Source organism: Pan troglodytes, chromosome 9, assembly GCF_028858775.2.
Source record: "Pan troglodytes isolate AG18354 chromosome 9, NHGRI_mPanTro3-v2.0_pri, whole genome shotgun sequence".
In the NCBI taxonomy this organism is placed as follows: Eukaryota; Metazoa; Chordata; class Mammalia; order Primates; family Hominidae; genus Pan; species Pan troglodytes.
The window spans coordinates 45,255,406-45,274,972 of record NC_072407.2 but is presented as its reverse complement, the minus strand read 5'-3'; the positions used below and the strand labels follow the sequence as shown (position 1 = coordinate 45,274,972).

Below are 19,567 nucleotides of genomic sequence, written 5' to 3'. Positions count from 1 at the left end.
CTTAAAAGAGTGCTCATTTTTCATATTGGACACAACACAATTTTTAATAGCTAGAATGGGTAAAATTATGTGAGGCTCTAAGGTTTCAAAAATCATCAAGAGGATTCCAGCAACTAGAACTGTACCTAGCAGTCACCAATAAATGCAATTGTTAGGATGAATGAATGAAAATAATATAGATGATTACTTTTTCATTCATTCACAAAATCGACAAAAATTGAGGAATCATTCTGTACAAGGCACTGTTCTGGGTGCTGGGGATATATTATGATACAATACATATACAAAATTCCTGACCTTGGAACTCATGTTCTATTGGAATGGAAGAGAAAAACAAAAGTACAAATTCAGTAAATTAAAAATGAAAAGAGAAAAATTATGACAGAATGAACAGAATGGAGTATGTAAATACAATTTTAAATAGGATGACCAGGACAGCCCTTGGTAAGACAGTCACATTTGAGGGAGGCAAAAGAGACCTGCAACTACCTAGGGGAGATAAATTCCAGGTACAGGGAATAGCCAGTTCAAAGGCCCTGAGTTGAAAGCATAGCAACAAGGCCACTGTAGTTGCAGCAGTGTGTGTATGAAATTATTTGAGAGAGAGGAGAAATAGGAATAAATCCTTGTAGACCATTAATAGTATTTTGGCAATTACTCTGATTAAATAGGAAAATACTGTGGAGGACTTTTTTTTTTTTTTTTTTTTTTTTTTTTTTTTTTTTTTTTTTTTTTTTTTTTTGAGACAGAGTCTTGCTCTGTCACCCAGGCTGGAGTACAGTGGTGCAATCTCGGCTCACTGCAAGCTCTGCCTCTTGGGTTCATGCCATTCTCCTGCCTCAGCCTCCCGAGTAGCTGGGACTACAGGCGCCCACCACCATGCCCGGCTAATTTTTTTTTTTTTTTTTTTTTTTTTTTTTTTTAGTAGAGACGGGGTTTCACCGTGTTGGCCAGGATAGTCTTGATCTCCTGACCTCGTGATCCTCCCGCCTCGGCCTCCCAAAGTGCTGGGATTACAGACGTGAGACACCGTGCCCGGCCAATACTGTGGAGGACTTTAACAAAGAATCCTTTCCTAGGACTTTCTATCAGAATAGAAATACATGGCCTTTCTAAATGTAAAAATATATAATATGGGAAAGGGGCATACTGCATCTTAGATTCAATTCCAGTAAGCAATCTCTGAGATCCTGTAATCTAAGTCTCCTACTTTATAAATAAGGAAATGACTTGGAGGAACGATAACTTTTGTCCAAGATCGTAGAGTTGAATGCTATTATTTGTTTGTTTTTATTACCTGACACTGGATCTTTATATAATGACAGTAAAGAGGCATGTAGAGAAGAAGGTCCTGGGTGTTGATTTAATTTGTTACAGCTGAGGCTTTGTGTCATGACAAATCTGTTTCATGTCTATATTCTATCCCATGTTCAAAACAAATAAGTTAATGGTTCTTGATTTATTATCCCACAAGCAAAGGAGGATCTGTGCCCAGCAGCTGAAGCTTGAGTCCCTTTTGCAGCTCAATTTTTAAATCCTGATCTACAAGTTAATATAATAGTTGTGTATCTAAGGACAGTAGCTGGACCTCTCCAAAGCTGAGTATCTTCATCTGCAAATACAAGTATTAATAGTAACTATCTCACAGTTCTTGTGAAGTTGGAATGAGTTAGTATCAATTATGCTATGTTATTTTAATTATTATTAAATATAGGTCAAATAAAGAACACTCGTTGGCACCTGTATGTTTCAAGCACTCAGACACAGATGTGAATAGATGTTTCTACTCTCTGGTTAGCCTAAAGAGGTAAATAGAAGTCATAAGCTCAATATGATAATCCACTAGCCATACTGCAATAAAGAACTACACAAAATTCAGTGGAGTAAATAATGGAGAAAAGATCTCTAATGAGCACATTAATACATTTAATACACTGCTTAAAATAGGATAGAAATTAGAAAAATTGAAGAAGTAGAAAATTAGCAGAGTTTAACATTTGTTCATAGGAAATGGGAATTTATTTAGGAAAAGAGTGACAGTTGAGCTAAGCTATGAGTGGCTGGGGGTATTTATATACTTGGAGTTATTCAAGGTGTATTCAAGGTATTCAAGGTGAAAAAATGCAGTAGCAAAGAAACAGAGGTAAGAATATAAAAGTCTTGAAAAGATATTTTTAATGAAATTGTGAAGGTAGGTTTTATTTGTGGGAAGCTTTTTAGCAGCTTTAACCAAAAGCTAATATTTAGGTAATTAGCATTTTAAAAACACAGAGAAGTGATAAATAGGAGTGAAAAAAAATTGAAAGCACTGTTGACACTCTACCGGGATCTAGAAATTAAAGGGAAAAAATCACCGTGAATTGGGGCTAACACCTTTCCTTCACACCATCAGCATTACTCAAAATGATAATGTTCCTCTGAAACATTGATGGTGCTTTTGTTTCTTGCAGGAAGATGTTCTCTGTCTTAGAGCCACATGTGTCATGTGGCAGTTGCTACGGTAACTGGTTTTAAGGAATGTCATCCAGTTACCAAGTAAATAGTCTTGTAAGGCAGATATTATAGCTGACATGTAAATTAAGGCTGCCCTGTCTCTGTCAGCTTTTCTATTCTGAATTCCCTTGCTTTCCATATTTGAGAGAGAACTCCTTTTCTTTGCAAAAAAAATCTCCTTTTCTTAACTAGCAGGGTATCATTTGGATTCACAGTTAACATTCCCTTTTTTCTTATTTTAGTACCCTATACCTGGGCATTAATTCCTGAATACTACTCTGAGCTGACAATGACAGATACTTAAGTTGGTATACATAAGCTGAATAATTTGTTTTTCCTTTGGTGGTCAAGGTGAGAAAACAGTAACACCTGCTTTCAAAATAATCCAGATCAAAAGCATTTTCTCTATTTTTTATAATGCTGATCTCTTTGATTCTATTTCTTGTTAAAGCATTTGAGTAAACTCCAAACTGTAGTTAATAAGTGTTAGTTCTACTTTTAGAAACATTTTAGGTTCATCTGGCGTATACATAGGTGGTCCTCTTTATGAGCAAGCACTGTAGTTTTTATACCTTAACGTATATAGTTTCCACTTCATCCCCAAAATAGAAAGCATGTGCTTTGCCTCTTGTTTACCAAAATTGTGCCTGCCTTTCAGGCACTTTACAACAATGCTAATATCGCATTTGTGGACATTTAGCTTTTGTGTGCAGCTAGACTACAATGATTCATTTTGAAGAGTGTAAAATTTTCACACAAACTATTCTTTCTTCTACATTCTTTAACTTATACTTCTAAATCAGGTCATATCGCTAGAAAACAATGTGGGTTTGCCTTTTCCATAGAAATATTTTCACAGTCCTACTGGAAAACTTAACATTTTTCTTTTTTCAAATATCACCAGAAGAAATAAGCATAGGAAGATCAATTTATATCATCAACAAATTACCAAAATTCACCAATCAAGATATCACTTGCTCCCCCTACACAAAAACCTATGAAATAGGTTTTTTTTTTTTTTTCAATTATAATGACTGGAATACATTTCGCTGTATACAGATTTGGACTTCTTTTTTATTAGCTCATGAGAGCATTATAAACTTCCACAAATCCTTTTTCATGTGGCTATTGGGAAGGCCACAGCTTAGTGGTATATAAGTGCAACAGATTGTCTTAGATTTGGTTTTGTTACTGTTATTTTGGTATGATTATCTCACCAGTATCAGTTAAAATTCTGTTTGGCTATGAGAAAGAGAGATTTAAGGATTAGCTGAACAAAAAGTGGTTGAACCCCTCCTGAAGAGGTATCAGGAGGTGTTCATCTCAGGCTGGTCTGATAGAGATTCAAGCACTTTATCTTTTTGCTCTGACATTCTTAGTTCAGAGCTTCTATACCTGAGGTCAATCCACAGTCACTAGATGGAAGGTGAAGCGCTAATTGGCCTGTTTCAGGAAGAAGGTAGTAGAATGGTAGGTGGTCAAAATCACATGCAAACTTAACCAGTCCTCATTTTTTTTAAGTGCTTCCCCAGAAGCTTCACCAAGAAAACTTGCTGTCTGTTCCATTTGTTGGAACTTAATTCCATAGCCACTTCTACCTCTAGGGGAGCCTGAAAAATGTAGCTGGGCCCATTGGCACACCAATTCTAGATTCTGTTAGGAAAGCACAAAGGGAGAATGTCTATATGATGGGCAGCTGGAGTATCTACCTCATCACCCTTGCATTCAGCTGTCAAGGAGGCTGAATTGAAAGTATAAAAGATGCCACTTGAATATGTAAGAACTCCCCTGGGAGGCAGAACATGTATACATATAAATCCCATATAAGATAGAGATGAGGCAAATTATCCAAGTACAGATGACATCAGTTATAGACTCCAGTGATACCGAAGATTTCCTGGAAGAAAAGGGATTTAAGCTTTTGTTTACATGGCCTACATTCATACGTTTTAAAAAACTGTGTAACAATTTGCCATAAAATTTTCAGATGTACTGGTTGTTACATAGATGAGTGCTTTTTAATAAGCTACTTTTAAGGGATAGAGGGAGCGAGACTATGACTATTTCAATTTGGCAAATTTCAAATGTATAATTTTTAATGTTGCTTGCCTACTAAATCATCATCTACAACAATTTCAGTCACAGTGCCCAAGACAACAGAGGTAAAAACAAAACAAACACAGAATACTGCTTCATGCAGGTGAAGTGGGTTATCTTAGAAATGACCTGAATATAATATAGATCAAAGTAACTATGCAAATGGAAAGGACCAAAATGAGTATAGAAGTGAGAGTAGGTAAGTCAATGGAATCTCAAATGGTTGCATTTTTTTTAGCGTCTTCTGCGTTATCCCCATTGCCAATGTATTTCTCTTTTGCCACTTTTTAATGCATATGCAAATTTGTATCTATTTTATGAGTGTTTAAATGAAATTGACCCACCTACCCCATTCACTGACTTGGGGGTAGTAAAAAAGGAGTAGTGAGTATTTCAGATCCATTCTTAGACTTTACCTTGGAGCCCTCTTTTTTTTATCCACATGTTTATAGAACCCTTCCATTTTATATCCTCCTGAGTTCTGATCCTTCACCTATTTAGGTTATTATAGTCCTCCTGACAGATTTTCAGGGTCTCCAGGCTCTGGCCCTTTGCAATCATATGAGCTTTGTATAAGGGATGTTATACCATAGTGATTAAAACCATGGTTCTGGTGTTAGATGGCTGAATTTCATAGTCCACCTTCACTACTTACGAGTTATGAACACTTAACCTTGGACAAACTACTCTCTTCTCAGAACTTCAATTTTCTCATTTAGAAAATGCAACTACCCATAGTCCTTCCCTCACTGAGTTGTTGGAGAAATAATTATCAGATGGTCTCATATTCTTGAGCTTTCTCTTCAAAGACACATAGGGCAAAAGAATCCATCCATTCAGATTATGATTCTGAGAACTAATCTTTTCATCCATCTCACCTTTCTACCAGAGATTCACCAAATCAAGCATGGATATTAATGTTCTAACTACTTTTCGTCATTTATTTTACCTGAAATTCATTTTAATATTCTATCTAGCATGGAAAGTTCTGATATTGGTCAAAGAATACAAAATTTCAGTTAGGAGGAATAAGTTAGAGATCTATTATACAACATAATGATTATACTTAATAATAACATATTCCTGAACATTGCCAAGAGAATATATTAGCCTAATATTTTAAGCATTCTCACCAAAAAAGAAATGATAAGTATATGAAGTAATGTAATATGTTAATTAGCTCATTTTAGCCAATTCACAATGTATGCATATTTCAAAACAACATGCTGTACATGATAAATATACACAATTTCATTTGTCAATTAAAAATAAACTTTTTTTCTAAAAATTAAAGTTCTTTAGCACTGAACAGACTCGGAAATGGATTAGATATGGTTCAGGTATGAGGTAGTAGGCTTTAGCTTGTCAGGTATGAGACAAAGAGGTATGAGCCTTAAGATATATTAATGACCTAATATAGTAGAGGTATCTGGGGACAAGTATAGGACATTTTGTGTGCTTGTGCATTTCTGCACATCTGCATTTCTGACTTCCCTGCTCTTTCCCAGTGTTTTCCTTAAAAAAAAAAAAAAAAAAAAAAGGCTTTTGGAGAAGGCTATGATCCCACCAAGTGGTGCACAGTTATGCTTTTTGAGTCTGTGGGGTTTCCCTCCTGCCCCCTTAATCTAAGGACTAAGGACTAGTCTATGAACTAATTAATAAATTGTTAAAATAGCAAAGTCTAGAAATAAAATTTCACAACTTTTTTCCCCTTTTGCTGTCTGAAAATTTTGAAAAAGTCATAGAAATATATGATGAATAAAAGAAAGCTTTTCTATATTCTCATATCTGAGTGGAGTCAAAGAACAAAATCTGTGTTTAGTTTATCATATTTGCATAAATAAAAATGTACAGCTATTGAAGATAAATTTAAATTACTGATATATCTAAAGAAAGAGTCATATTTCCCCTATTAGCCATGTAATCTAGAAATAACCATTAGTATCGTAATGTATTTTCTTCTAGGCGTTTTTATGTGATGCATTTTATACAAGCCTGCTCAAACTCAAACTGAATGCAAATTTTTTTTTCTAATGTTAATTTAAACATAGACTATGTAGCTTTTCATATTATTGCAGAGTTTTTATGACTAAAATCTTAAAATGGTAATTATTCAGCTACTGTTGAATGTCAAGACTTTCTCAGGTTTTTTGTAATATTATAAGTAATACTGATATTAACAATTTTTCCCCTAAGGCCAACATTCCATGTTGTCTTTCTATGATTCTTTTCTCAGTTTTTATAAATCACTAGGATGCCATTTTCACTTGAACTTTCTTAACGTTTTGACTCAATTTCTTTAGCTTATTTGCACACATGAATTATCTTTCCTAGTAGCGGTAAAAATACCTTGGAAGATTTTTTACTTCCTTAAAATATTTACCACATTCTGAAAATTCTCTAAACATTTATCAAGTAAATGTCTAAAGAAAGAGCAATTAAGAAATATAATGGTTTTACTTAGCTTTTATTTCTGGGACACGTTGTCAATGCAGTCACTTGTTTTGACAATTGCCCAGGAGGTTATATTTCCTTAAGGTTAAATGCAAAGTTGCTAAAATTAAAACATGAGTTCATTCAATGAAGGCTCATATAATTGGCAGAAGTGTTGACTTAACTAAACATTAGCCTTGGCAAAATAAATGTGAACAGGCAGCCAATTCACAAAATTGCTAATTGTTCTTATTTGACTGTGGTTACTTGGCATTTAGTCTTTCACTATGACGTGTGTGTGTGTGTGTGTGTGTCTTGATAACACATGTATGTAATATTATTTGAACTTTATCTCTCTGAATTATTTCAAAAGTATAATTCATAAGTGAAATATTTTGTATTTCAATTATTTAATGGCTAGATGAGGGTATATATATATTCACATACACATATTATTTATTGATAACTAGAATATTGTTATTATGTAGTCATTTAGCCAACTAATATTTTGAAATGTAGGCTGTGACTTTGAACACAGGACTTTTGAAATATGGTTCCTAATTTCAAACAGTGATTGATAACCAGGAATCCCCACCCTTACCCAGGGAACGTTTGATAATGCCTGAAGGCATTTTTGATTGTTATGTGTGATGGGAAACAAGTGCCACTAACATTTAGTGATTAGAAGTCAAGAATGCTAAATATCCAGTAATACACAGTACAGCTCAGACAACAAAGAATTATCTAGCCCAGTATATCAGAGTCACCGAAGTTGAGAAACCCCATCTTAAAACATCTCACAGTCTCAGAGTGTGAGACAGGCACACTTTTGTATCAGTGGAATTAAGATTACAATAGGAACCAAGAATAACTATTTCTGGCAGAGATGCTAAGGAGGATGTTGTCAACTTCCCCTGGAAAAGAATGAGAGTTTTGGGAAGGTGATGCTGAGTCCAAGGGGCAAGGGGAAATCATTCTAGGGAGAGGCAATAGCTTGAAAAAAGTCATGAAAACATGAAACTAAAAACAGCTTCATTGAGCTGGAGTTCGAAGTGGTGGTATAGAACCCTATGAAAAATAAGTCTAGACCAGTAGTCAAAGGCTCAATTACCGAGAATCAGTTTTGTAAGATAGAGTTTGGACTTTGTCCTATAGGCAAAGAAAATCCACTAAAAAGACCCATGGATTCAAAAGTATGGACTAGTTATTCTTTCTATATGTGTATATATATATACACACACATATATATATACACACACACATATGTGTATATATATGTATGTATGTATACATATATGTGTATATATGTATGTATACATATATGTGTATATATGTATGTATACATATATGTGTGTATATGTATGTATACATATATGTGTGTATATGTATGTATACATGTATGTGTGTATATGTATGTATACATGTATGTGTGTATATGTATGTATACATATATGTGTGTGTATATGTATGTATATATATGTGTGTGTATGTATGTATACATATGTGTGTGTATGTATGTATACATATATGTGTGTATATGTATGTATACATATATGTGTGTGTATATGTATGTATACATATATGTGTGTATATGTATGTATACATATGTGTGTATATGTATGCATACATATGTGTGTATATGTATGTATACATATGTGTGTGTGTATGTATACATATATGTGTGTATGTATGTATGTATACATATGTGTGTATGTATGTATGTATACATATATGTATGTATGTATACATATATGTATGTATGTATGTATACATATATGTATGTATGTATACATATATGTATGTATGTATATATGTATACATATATGTGTATATATGTATATATGTATACATATATACATATACACACACACACATATATATTATACTTTAAGTTCTAGGGTACATGTGCACAACGTGCAGGTTTGTTACATATGTATACACGTGCCATGTTGGTGTGCTGCACCCATTAACGCGTCATTTACGTTAGGTATATCTCCTAATCCTATCCCTCTTCCCTCCCCCCACCCCACAAAGGGCCCTGGTATGTGATGTTCCCCTCTGTGTCCAAGTGTTCTCATTGTTCAATTCCCACCTATGAGTGAGAACATGCAGTGTTTGGTTTTTTGTCCTTGCGATAGTTTGCTGAGAATGATGGTTTCCAGCTTCATCCATGTCCCTACAAAGGACATGAAGTCATCATTTTTTATGGCTGCATAGTATTCCATGGTGTATATGTGCCACATTTTCTTAATCCAGTCTATCATTGATGGACATTTGGGTTGGGTCCAAGTCTTTGCTATTGTGAATAGTGCCTCAATAAACATAACATGTGTCTATGTGTCTTTATAGCAGCATGATTTATAATCCTTTGGGTATATACCCAGTAATGGGATGGCTGGGTCAAATGGTGTTTCTAGTTCTAGATCCCTGAGGAATCACCACACTGACTTCCACAATGGTTGAACTAGTTTACAGTCCCACCAACAGTGTAAAAGTGTTCCTATTTCTCCACATCCTCTCCAGCACCTGTTGTTTCCTGACTATTTAATGATCGCCATTCTAACTGGCATGAGATGGTATCTCATTGTGGTTTTGATTTGCATTTCTCTGATGGCCAGTGATGATGAGCATTTTTTCATGTGTCAGTTGGTTGCATAAATGTCTTCTTTTGAGAAGTGTCTGTTCATATCCTTTGCCCACTTGTTGGTGGGGTTGTTTGTTTTTTTTCTTGTAAATTTGTTTGAGTTCTTTGTAGATTCTGGATATTAGCCCTTTGTCAGATGAGTAGATTGCAAAAATTTTCTCCCATTCTGTAGGTTGCCTGTTCACTCTGATGGTGGTTTCTTTTGCTGTGCAGAAGCTCTTTAGTTTAATGGGATCCCATTTGTCAATTTTGGTTTTTGTTGCCATTGCTTTTGGTATTTTAGACATGAAGTCCTTGCCCATGCCTATATCCTGAATAGTATTGCCTAGGTTTTCTTCTAGGGTTTAGAAAGAGAAGGAAAACACCACTGGCAGCCAAAAGAAAACTAGAAGCAATAAAACTGATTAGTGGCATGGATGTCAATTTGGCTAATAATTAAATCTTGCAAGTGAAAAATCCTAAGAGGCTAATCTATCTCTCTATGAGTAGGGCTTAAGTATAGCTGCGTAAGCTATGCTTAAGGCATCCGTAATGGTAAGGTAAAGGAGGCTGAGAAAGTGGGATTTGCCTCTCCACTGAAGGTAGGGATTGAGGAAAGGAAACCATTATCAATGGTTTCTAGTTTTTTGCTTTGATTATCCAGAAAGATGACAGTGCCTCGTTCCAAGGTATTTCTGAGGGATTATTTGGAAAAATCATGAGTTCTCTTCTACACATTCTGAGTTTAAGCTAATGGTGGTCATGCAGTTCTATAACCCAAAAAACAGATTCACATTGGATGTATCAAACAAAAATGTTCAAAAATAAGTTACTTGAAACATTGGAAGTAGACTAGGTTTTTCAAGAAGACTATTGAAAGAGAAGACCAATCCTCTGAAAATACCAACATTTCATTGTCAAGTAGAGGAAGAGAAAACAACTTTTGCTTGTCAGAATATGTAGTCAGAGATATGATGAGGACAAGATAAACGGCATAATGAAATAGAAAGAGCAAAAAGGACATCTGGTATTTTAAAATTAAGGCAATATAGAAAAATTTACTTCTCTAAATCAATTAAATTATGAAAGAAATATTTTAGAAATGCTTGTACATGGTAAAAAACAAGAAAGGAGAGCTTTTACATGCTTCAGTGAAGGAGAAATTCAAGGTAAGATCAGTAATCAAAGGCACAAAACATCAGAGTTATCAGGGGGAAACAGTCATTAAATGCTAGGTGTGACATTTTAATACCCTCAAGGCTGAGTGCAAGTAGAAGTTGATTGGATCTGTACTACCTGCAAGAAAACATTGAGACAGGAGATCATTCTGCTATGGCTTTGATATTAGAACTAGAAAAATTCTGACCACCAGCCATCATTTAAAATGAATCATTTTTGAGAAATTGGCCATACGAGACACTTTAAGAAAACTTGTGAGTTCCGAATTTGTATGTAGTATGAGAAGGGCAAGTTGAGAAATTAATAAAAACCTAATACAAACTCAGTGAAACTGATGACAACAGTGAAAAGGTGAATATGCAATGACACATGGTGATCGTTGCTATAGACTGGGACTCCTGAAATGCTCCTGTATTAGTCGGCTTGGGCTGCCATAAAAGAATACCATACACTGGTTAGCTTGAAGAACAGAAAGTTATTTTCTCACAGTTCTGGAACTAGAAGTCTAAGATCCAAATGCCAACCATGTTGGTTTTTGTAAGCACCCTATTCTTGGCTTGCAGATAGTTGCCTTCTTTCTACATCCTCACATGGCCTTGTCTCTATGTGTGCACATTGTTGGTGTCTCTTCCTTTTCTTACAAGGATACCAGTGACCTGATCTCCAAATACAGTCATCTAAGAGGTTAGGCCTTCAACATATGAATTTTAGGGAGACACAAATTTTCCATAATTAAGTCACCCCATGAAGGTGACTTAAGAGTGACATATTTAAATCCCCAATGGAAATTCATAATGAAAAGTCAGAAAATGCAACAAATAGGAGAATTTACACCCCCTGAACTAGAGATAATAGAATTGTCCAGAGGACACATTAAAATGACTGTGTTTAAACATTCAAATAGATAAAAGAAAAAAATGACCACAGACATCAGACTTGGAGAAGGACTCCAATGTTGAACTGTGGAGCTATAAGCTGTAAGATTTTGTGAGCAAATACATTTGTAAAGATGCAGTTAAGTGTAAACAAGCATTAGAGACTTGGAAATAGATCTGATTAAATTAACCAGACATGCAGCTTTACTGTGAAGAGTTAAGACAAATAAAATGACATACTACAGAAAATGAGAGAAATTATAGACAAGGAGGATAGAGACAAAAGAATCATACACTGGTTTGTTATTTGCCTGAAGCAAAAAAAGATATCAATCTTCAGAATGAGTACTACATCCACACATTGTTTAATTAAAAACAAATATTCACCTAGTTCTATTGCAGTGAAATTTCCAAACTCACACAAACAGAAAACATATTGAAAGCAATTAAGGATGAGATATCTATTGCAATCAAAGGAATGGAAATTAGAATGACAGAAGATGTCTCACAGCCATGATGGAGACCAGATGCCCCAACAGAATGAAACTTTAAAGAGTGGATGGAAAATAATTGTTTACCTAAAATTCTACATTTAGCTGAACTTCAATTCAGGGATGAATCCAAATGGGGAAAAAATCTCATAAAAATAGTGAGAATTAGAATCTATAGATTGTCTGTCTATCTCTCTCTCTCTCTATCATCGATCTATTGATCTAGCTATCTATATGAGAATGAAAATCAGTAAGAGAAAATTGAACCTCCAACCCAAAGAAAGGGTGAGATGATAAAGAAACCCTTTCATATACATGTAAGGTTTGTCTGTGAAAAATAACACAGATAGAAAGATAGGTGATAGATAGACAGACAGACTGATATATGCTACTAATTTCTTGGTAGTTTCAGGCAAGGTATTTTACAGGGAAAAAGCAAGAGAAATTAATGTGGTAAATTGGAGGAAGAAGTTCAGTGTGAATACATTCAAATGCCCTTTTTGGTTAGAGAGAAGATTAGAAATATTATCGATCAACTGTTAAGTGTACATGTTAAAAAATGTATAAATGTCCACAAACAGAAAAGAAAATCAACGTAAAATATTCAGACAGAAAAAGGAAGGGAAGACAGGAATAAAGAAGACTGTATCAATCCAATAGTAGAAAAACTTTGGAATGTAAAGGATACATACCAACTAAAGAATAATGGCTTTCGCTCTGAGGAGAAAGGTAGAAAAATTGGGAAGGAATGCAAAGTGGGCTTCAATTATTTAAATTATATCAATCTGGAAAGAAAAAAGTTCTGAGGTTAATAAAGCAAAGTCCAGGGTAGAGACACGTGGCTATAGTCCCAGATACTTGGGAGGCTGAGATGGGAGGATCCCTTGAGTCTAGGAGTTTGAGGCTGCAGTGAGCCATGATTGGGCCACTGCATCCTGGGTCACAGAGCAAGACCCTGTCTCTGAAAAGTAAAAATAAAAGCAAAATGTAAATATTTGTTAAATCTTTGAGTAGGTGTGTTTTGTTGGTTGCAACCATTTGGTATATTTCTGTACTTTTGGAATATGTAATTCTCATAATAACATGTTTAAAAATATACATTGGTATCAGACAAAACTGGATTCTTACCTCATATATTGTACTTACTCTATAACTTAGGTAAAAATTCCATTTCCTTAGCTTCCATCTGCTTGATCTTAAATGTATATAATATTGCAATATTCCCTACCTTTTTAGGGTTATTTTAACTATTTGAACTATACTGATGACATAGTACTTCGGGAAAATATGTGTCCAATATATGGTAAGTGGGAGGAATAAGGAAGCAGCAACATGAAACCAAAAGAGAGAAACATTTTTCAAAAGGGGAAGGAGGTGTCTTTTGTTTCACATGCTGGTGACAGTTAAATTACTAGTCTTGCCCATTATCTTTAAATGTTAGGAGGTTATTGATGAATTTCACTTTAGCAGTCTGGCCAGAAAGATGCAAGCAGAGGACTGTGGGTGTGGGTTGAAAGGAAGGAAGGACAAATAACAAATGCTTGTACTGTTGTTTGAAATAAGGGTACAAGGAAAAATCATGTACGTATTTATAGATGGATAAGAGAAAACAGGTGATTTTAAAATGGGAGACTGCAAATGTGGACTATTTTAAGTAGTTTGATTGTGGAGGGAAATAGGTCAGTGACTACACGTAGAGAGAAGGGTGTGTGTGTGTGTGTGTGTGTGTGTGTGTGTGTAATGGTAAGGATTTTAGCATGTGAACAGGCTGAAAGGACCAGTAGCAAGGGGAGAGGTGAAAATACAGGAACAAAGGTAGAGCACTGATGGATCAAGGTCTTAGAAAAGACAGGAGGAGTTGGAATCAAGAACACAGATGAAAGGGTTGGCTGTAAGCAAAAGAAAAAGCACTTGTTCTGAGATTAGAAAGAAGTTGAACTCTGAGTACTGACAGTGATAAGTGTCTATGTGTGAAGACAGGACATTGGGGGAGTTTACATCTCTTAGCTTCAGATTTATCTGTAAAAGGTAGATGGCAGTGTCCTCTACTGAGAAAGAATGTGTTATTTTGGTTATCTTTGTTGATGCTGTTTGCTTGCTTCTTCCTTGTCAAGAGTGAGGACTCAGGCATTGAAATACTCCATGAGGGATGTTTCTTTTGATGGAAAAATTGGATTCAGTCCCAATTCTCCTTTTCTAAAGAAGAGATTTTTTCTATGAACGATCATTGTTTGGTACTTCAAATCACTACACTCATCTCAGAAAGTCATGAAAGGTCCATAGAGGGGAGTGACGTATAAGAGTTACTGGCCAAGGCTTTTGGGAAATAAACAGGAACCAAGACTCCACATTTCCATGTCCTCTGCAAAATCAGCTTTCCAAAAATAGACTCGTACAAGCTATAGTCACAGTTGAATGTCATGTTTCTATTACTGCAATGACATAAAATCATTAAACCACTGCTAGTAGTAAAAGCAGTCATGTCTAGTAATAGAACTGCACTTTGTCCATTCAAAGAGAATTGCATTTTAAATGACACATGGTGAGCTATGTCCTGTTGAGGTGAGTGGCATGGACTGAGGTTTGACTTCCTCCACAATTCATTAAATATCCTCCTGTGATAGTTCTCTGCAGTACCCAGGCTCTCAGTTCTGAATAGTGGTGTCAAACCGGCTGGCATGTCATAGGCTTAAGACACAGAAAAGTTTCCAATTTGTTGGGGACCATCTGTTAAATTTTTTGTTTCCTATATTTAAGTTAACTGAAAAAAGATCAAATATTCTTTTTTACCTTACTTTAAAAAATGTTTATATATGATAGAAACAAAAAAATATATATATAAATAAAATAAAGACAGGGTCTTACTATGTTGCCCAGGCTAGTCTCGAACTCCTGGGCTCAAGCAATCCTCTCACCTTGGCCTCCCAAAGTGCTGGGATTACAGGTGTGAGCCATTGGGCCTGGCCCAAATATTCTTAATATGGAGACTCAATAAAACTCCCTTAGTCTCTCAAGATTTTTTAAAATATTTTTTTCTAACTTTTGTGGGCATATAGAAGGTATATATTTTTATTGGGTACATGAGATGTTTTGATACAGGCATGCAATGTGTAATAATCACATCATGGAAAATGGGGTGTCCACCTTCTCAAGGATTTATCCTTTGTTTTACAAACAATCCAGTTATACTCTTTTAGTTATTTTAAAATATACAGTTAAATTATTATGGACTATAGTCACCCTGTTGTGCTATCAAATACTAGGCCATATTCATTCATTCTAATTTTTTGTACCCATTAACCATCCCCATCTTCTTCCTACCCCCCTACATCTTCCTCCTACCCGGCCTCCACAACCTCTGGTAACCATCCTTCTACTCTCTATCCTCATGTGTTCAAAATGTTTTGATTTGTAGATCCCACAGATAAATGAGAACATGTGATGTTTGTCTTTCTGTGTTTGGCTTATTTCAGTTAACATAATATCCTCCAGTTCCATCCATGTTGTTGCAAATTACTGAATCTCATTCTTTTTATGGCTGAATAGTACTCCATTGCATATAAGTACCACATTTTCTTTATCTATTCATCTGTTGATGGACACTTAGGGTGCTTCCTAATCTTGGCTATTGTAAACAGAGCTGTATCAAGTTTCTTTCTCTAGACTACTCTTTACATCATGTACACCATACAAGAAGAATTTTTGAATACCTTATATGATTCAGGCATATCATCTCAGTTAATCCCTCATAGAATCCAATGAGAGAATTATAGCCATAGGCTAATGAGTACGCTGACATTTCAAGATTGAATACAGTATTTCCAAAACCAACTGGGATACAAATTCGTGTCTGAATTAAACAAATGTGATTAAAGGAGTCATTAGATCAAATGTCTTTTCTAAGTTCTAAACCTATTAAGAAGGGGACAAGGAAGTGTTGACTTCCTTAGGCATTCAAATATCACCTTTATTATCAGTAAGACTGTATTGATAAATATACTCTCTATATGAGGCCAAAACACACTGTACATTAGGCCAATATTATCACCCTGAAACTGGCCCCTTGGATGAGAATTGTAGTTACAGAGCTAATAAATTGCATCAAGTGAAGCCTACCTCTCACGTTTCATGAGTGAATGGTATAGATGCATTAGTCCTGTAAAATAAGTCATTCCTCTTATTGGCAATGAAATAGTGAGAGGTGCAGGAATTGGTTTCTATCAAATACCTTCAAGGGAGGTAGAGGTCGGTCAGTAAAAAGAACAGATGATTCCCTCTAAACGTGGCACATACTTTTTCCATGGCAGGTAATTCTCTCTTATTAATTTAATCCACTTAAGTGTTTTATCTTCTCTTTTACGTTATGAGCTTCTTAAGTCACAAAAGTATTGATTAATCCAGGACAAAAAACCAGGCAGCTAACACACTAGGAATGATGAAAAAGCATTATATTGGTGGATTTTACTGTGATAGGAAACATAGTATAATTTTCCATTGTACTTTGGGGCAGCACACAGAGATGGAATAAATCAAGCACTGGCCTCCAGAAGGCTTTAAGAAACTAATTGGGAAAGCAACAGCTCTTCCCCGGCATGATTAAGAGATGAAATCCATCAAGTAGGTGTATGGCACAGTTTTGTCTCCAAGTCCTGTTCTGCCAACTGGACATCCAATAATTTGGGGAACACAAGCCCATTCTCTGGCAGAGTCAGTGGGTTCATGTCTAAGCCTCAGAGTTCCAGCTCTTTAACATGCTTGAACATGGCTTAATCTGCCATCTCAGCCTTTACTAGAATTGGTTGCCTTAAGACATTTTTTGTAGCTATTTTTCCAGGCAATCTGCAGGCAGAAAGCTCCTTCTTTGGGAGACTAGCATGTGAGCATGTAGGGAGTAAGTTTTGGACAAGCCAATTTGTACTTCTCCATATTGACCTGATTATATCTTATCTCACCATCATACTTAGCACAGTGTCTTGCAATATGTAACTGTTGAATAAAGGAGATAATGTATTGATGGATGAATGAATGAATAAATAATTTTGTAGAGAAAAGTATAGCCACTAAGGCTGTCTTTTCTTCATGCCACTCCTCCAGAGTTCTTATTTTCAAGAAGGTGCAAACAGATACCTAGGCACCAATTAGAAGTCTGCTTCTCAGTAAAAGTCTAAGTTCCTTTTATGTGCTAAATTTCTCTTCTCTGATTTGAAACTCAGAATCTTTCAGCCATCAAATAAACCTCACATCAACGATGGAGTCATAGCCTATAGAACAATGACTCTCTATGTCTCTTAATGAAGGACCTCAGGTTTATTTTTTATTTCTTTTTGAAATATGATAAAATCCCCTATATGTATTGAAAAATCCCCTTGAATTAAATAATAAATTGTAATCATAGCTAGTGTTTTTTAATGTTCACTCTGTGCCGGTGCTCTGATAAATACTTGACATAGATTATCTCATTTAATCCTTACAGAAACCAAATGAAGTGTTTACTGTCATTATCCGTATTTGATGAAGAGGATACTGAGGCTCAAAGAGAATTAATAATTTGTTCAAGACCGTCTAATGTGGAATAATCAAGAGTGAATGCCCTGAAAGTACACACACCAGCCTGGATCAGCATTCTTTTTTTTTTTTTTTTTTTTTTTTTTGAGAGGAAAAACTACAGAGACAGAGTAGCAGCAGGTGAGCCACTTTCTCCATACCAATTGTACAAGGATCTGGTGGGCAAATGTCTGTCATGGGAGAGGCTCCAGTCTTGAGATGTGGGGCTTATAAGCTGCCTGGTTACAGAAGCACGAGACCTTCCCCTGGGATAGATTGGGGCCAAGGTCAAAACTTTGTTGTTACAGTTCTGTGATGCACAAGAATTGTGACTTCTATCCCTGATCTTCCACCGCAGCATTTATAACAGAGAGCTCAGTAACCCAGCCCTTGGTGAGATTGGAGTCCAGGGCCCAAGTCTCATGTTTGTTGTCATATGGTGTTGGGGATTCTTGGCCCTCAGCCCTGTCCATTTCATTGGCATCCTATCAGCTGTCTGACTTGAGTACTCAGTTGTTGCCAGTTTTTCTATCTTCTGCATTTTAGTTTTCAAATGAGCCTGCTCTTTGTGGGAGAGGAAGTGTCAGCTGTCTGTATGGAAAGTCAGCCTGCTGGGTCTCCAGCCCAGGCAGAGTAACCCTTGCCTATCACCAGCTGTTAAGTGGTAGAACCTTTATTCAAGTGCCACAGTATGATGCCAGAATGCCTAGTCTTAAATGATTTTCAATAAGAAGAGGATTTAACCAACCATATGTACATTTCAAGTAGAATTGTAATCTACAGTACCTACTTTTGCTGTTGTGTGTTTTTGTCTCTTGTTGCTAGTTGATCATTTGAAATATTTATATATCAAGCTCCTATTTCTAGCCCATGTAATTCACCATTCTTCTACTGTCTGCTCCCTTAGAAGGTGAGATTTTATTTGGTTGTGAAACATCCAAAGATATGTTGTTAGCCATGAGATTGATATGCTTATTCACTGGGATGTGTGTTGGAGTGGACAGTTCTTAAGATGTAGCGTGCCCTAGAAGAAGAAATAAGTACAAATTCAGGCTTTGCATTCTGTCCTCTGTGTGGGTATTTATAGGAGATTCTAAAACTAGAACTAATGATGTTAAGAATTTGTCTCTATGCCAGTTGAGCTCTATGGTTTCTTGTGTGGAATTCTATTTGTATATCTTGCAGTATAAATTTATTCTTTCCAATACTTCCCATTTGAAATGTATATATTTATAAACTTTAACAATATAGAATGTCTTTATCCAGTCAATCATTGATGGGCATTTAGGTTGATTCCATATCTTTGCTATTGTAAATAGTGATACAATGAACTTATTCCTGCATATGTCTTTATAATAGAATGATTTATACTCCTTTGGGTATATATCTAGTAATGGGATTGCTGGGTCAAATGGCATTTATGTCTTTATGTCTTTGAGGAATCGCCACACTGTCTTCCACAATGGCTAAACTAATTTACACTCCCATAAACAGTGATAAGATTTCCTTTTTCTCTACAACCTTGCCAGCATCTGCTATTTTTTGACTTTGTAATTATAGCAATTCTGACTGGTGTTAAATGGTATCTCATCGTGTTTTGATTTTCATTTCTCTGATAATCAGTGATACTGAGGTTTTTTTTTTCATATGATGGTTGGCCGCACATATGTCTTCTTTTGAAAAGTGTCTGTTCATGTCCTTTGCCCACTTTTTTATGAGATTGTTTTTTGTAAATTTGTTTGGGCACATTAGGGGAACAACACACACTGGGTCCTTTCAGAAGGTGGAGAGTCGGAAGAGGAAGCAGATCAGAAAAAATAACTAATGGGTAT

The 19,567-nt window shown here is 35.6% G+C and overlaps 1 protein-coding gene across 11 annotated transcripts in view; it reads left to right on the top strand.

The window, feature by feature from the left end:
* LRRC4C (leucine rich repeat containing 4C) overlaps positions 1–19,567 on the top strand; it is a 1,339,817-nt gene that overhangs the window by 216,665 nt on the left and 1,103,585 nt on the right. For all 11 annotated transcript variants that reach the window (XM_024347053.3, XM_024347051.3, XM_024347050.3 and 8 more), the window contains exon 2: positions 17,665–17,876. The gene's annotated coding sequence lies outside the window, so the exon portion shown is untranslated. The remainder of the gene's footprint in view (positions 1–17,664; positions 17,877–19,567) is intronic.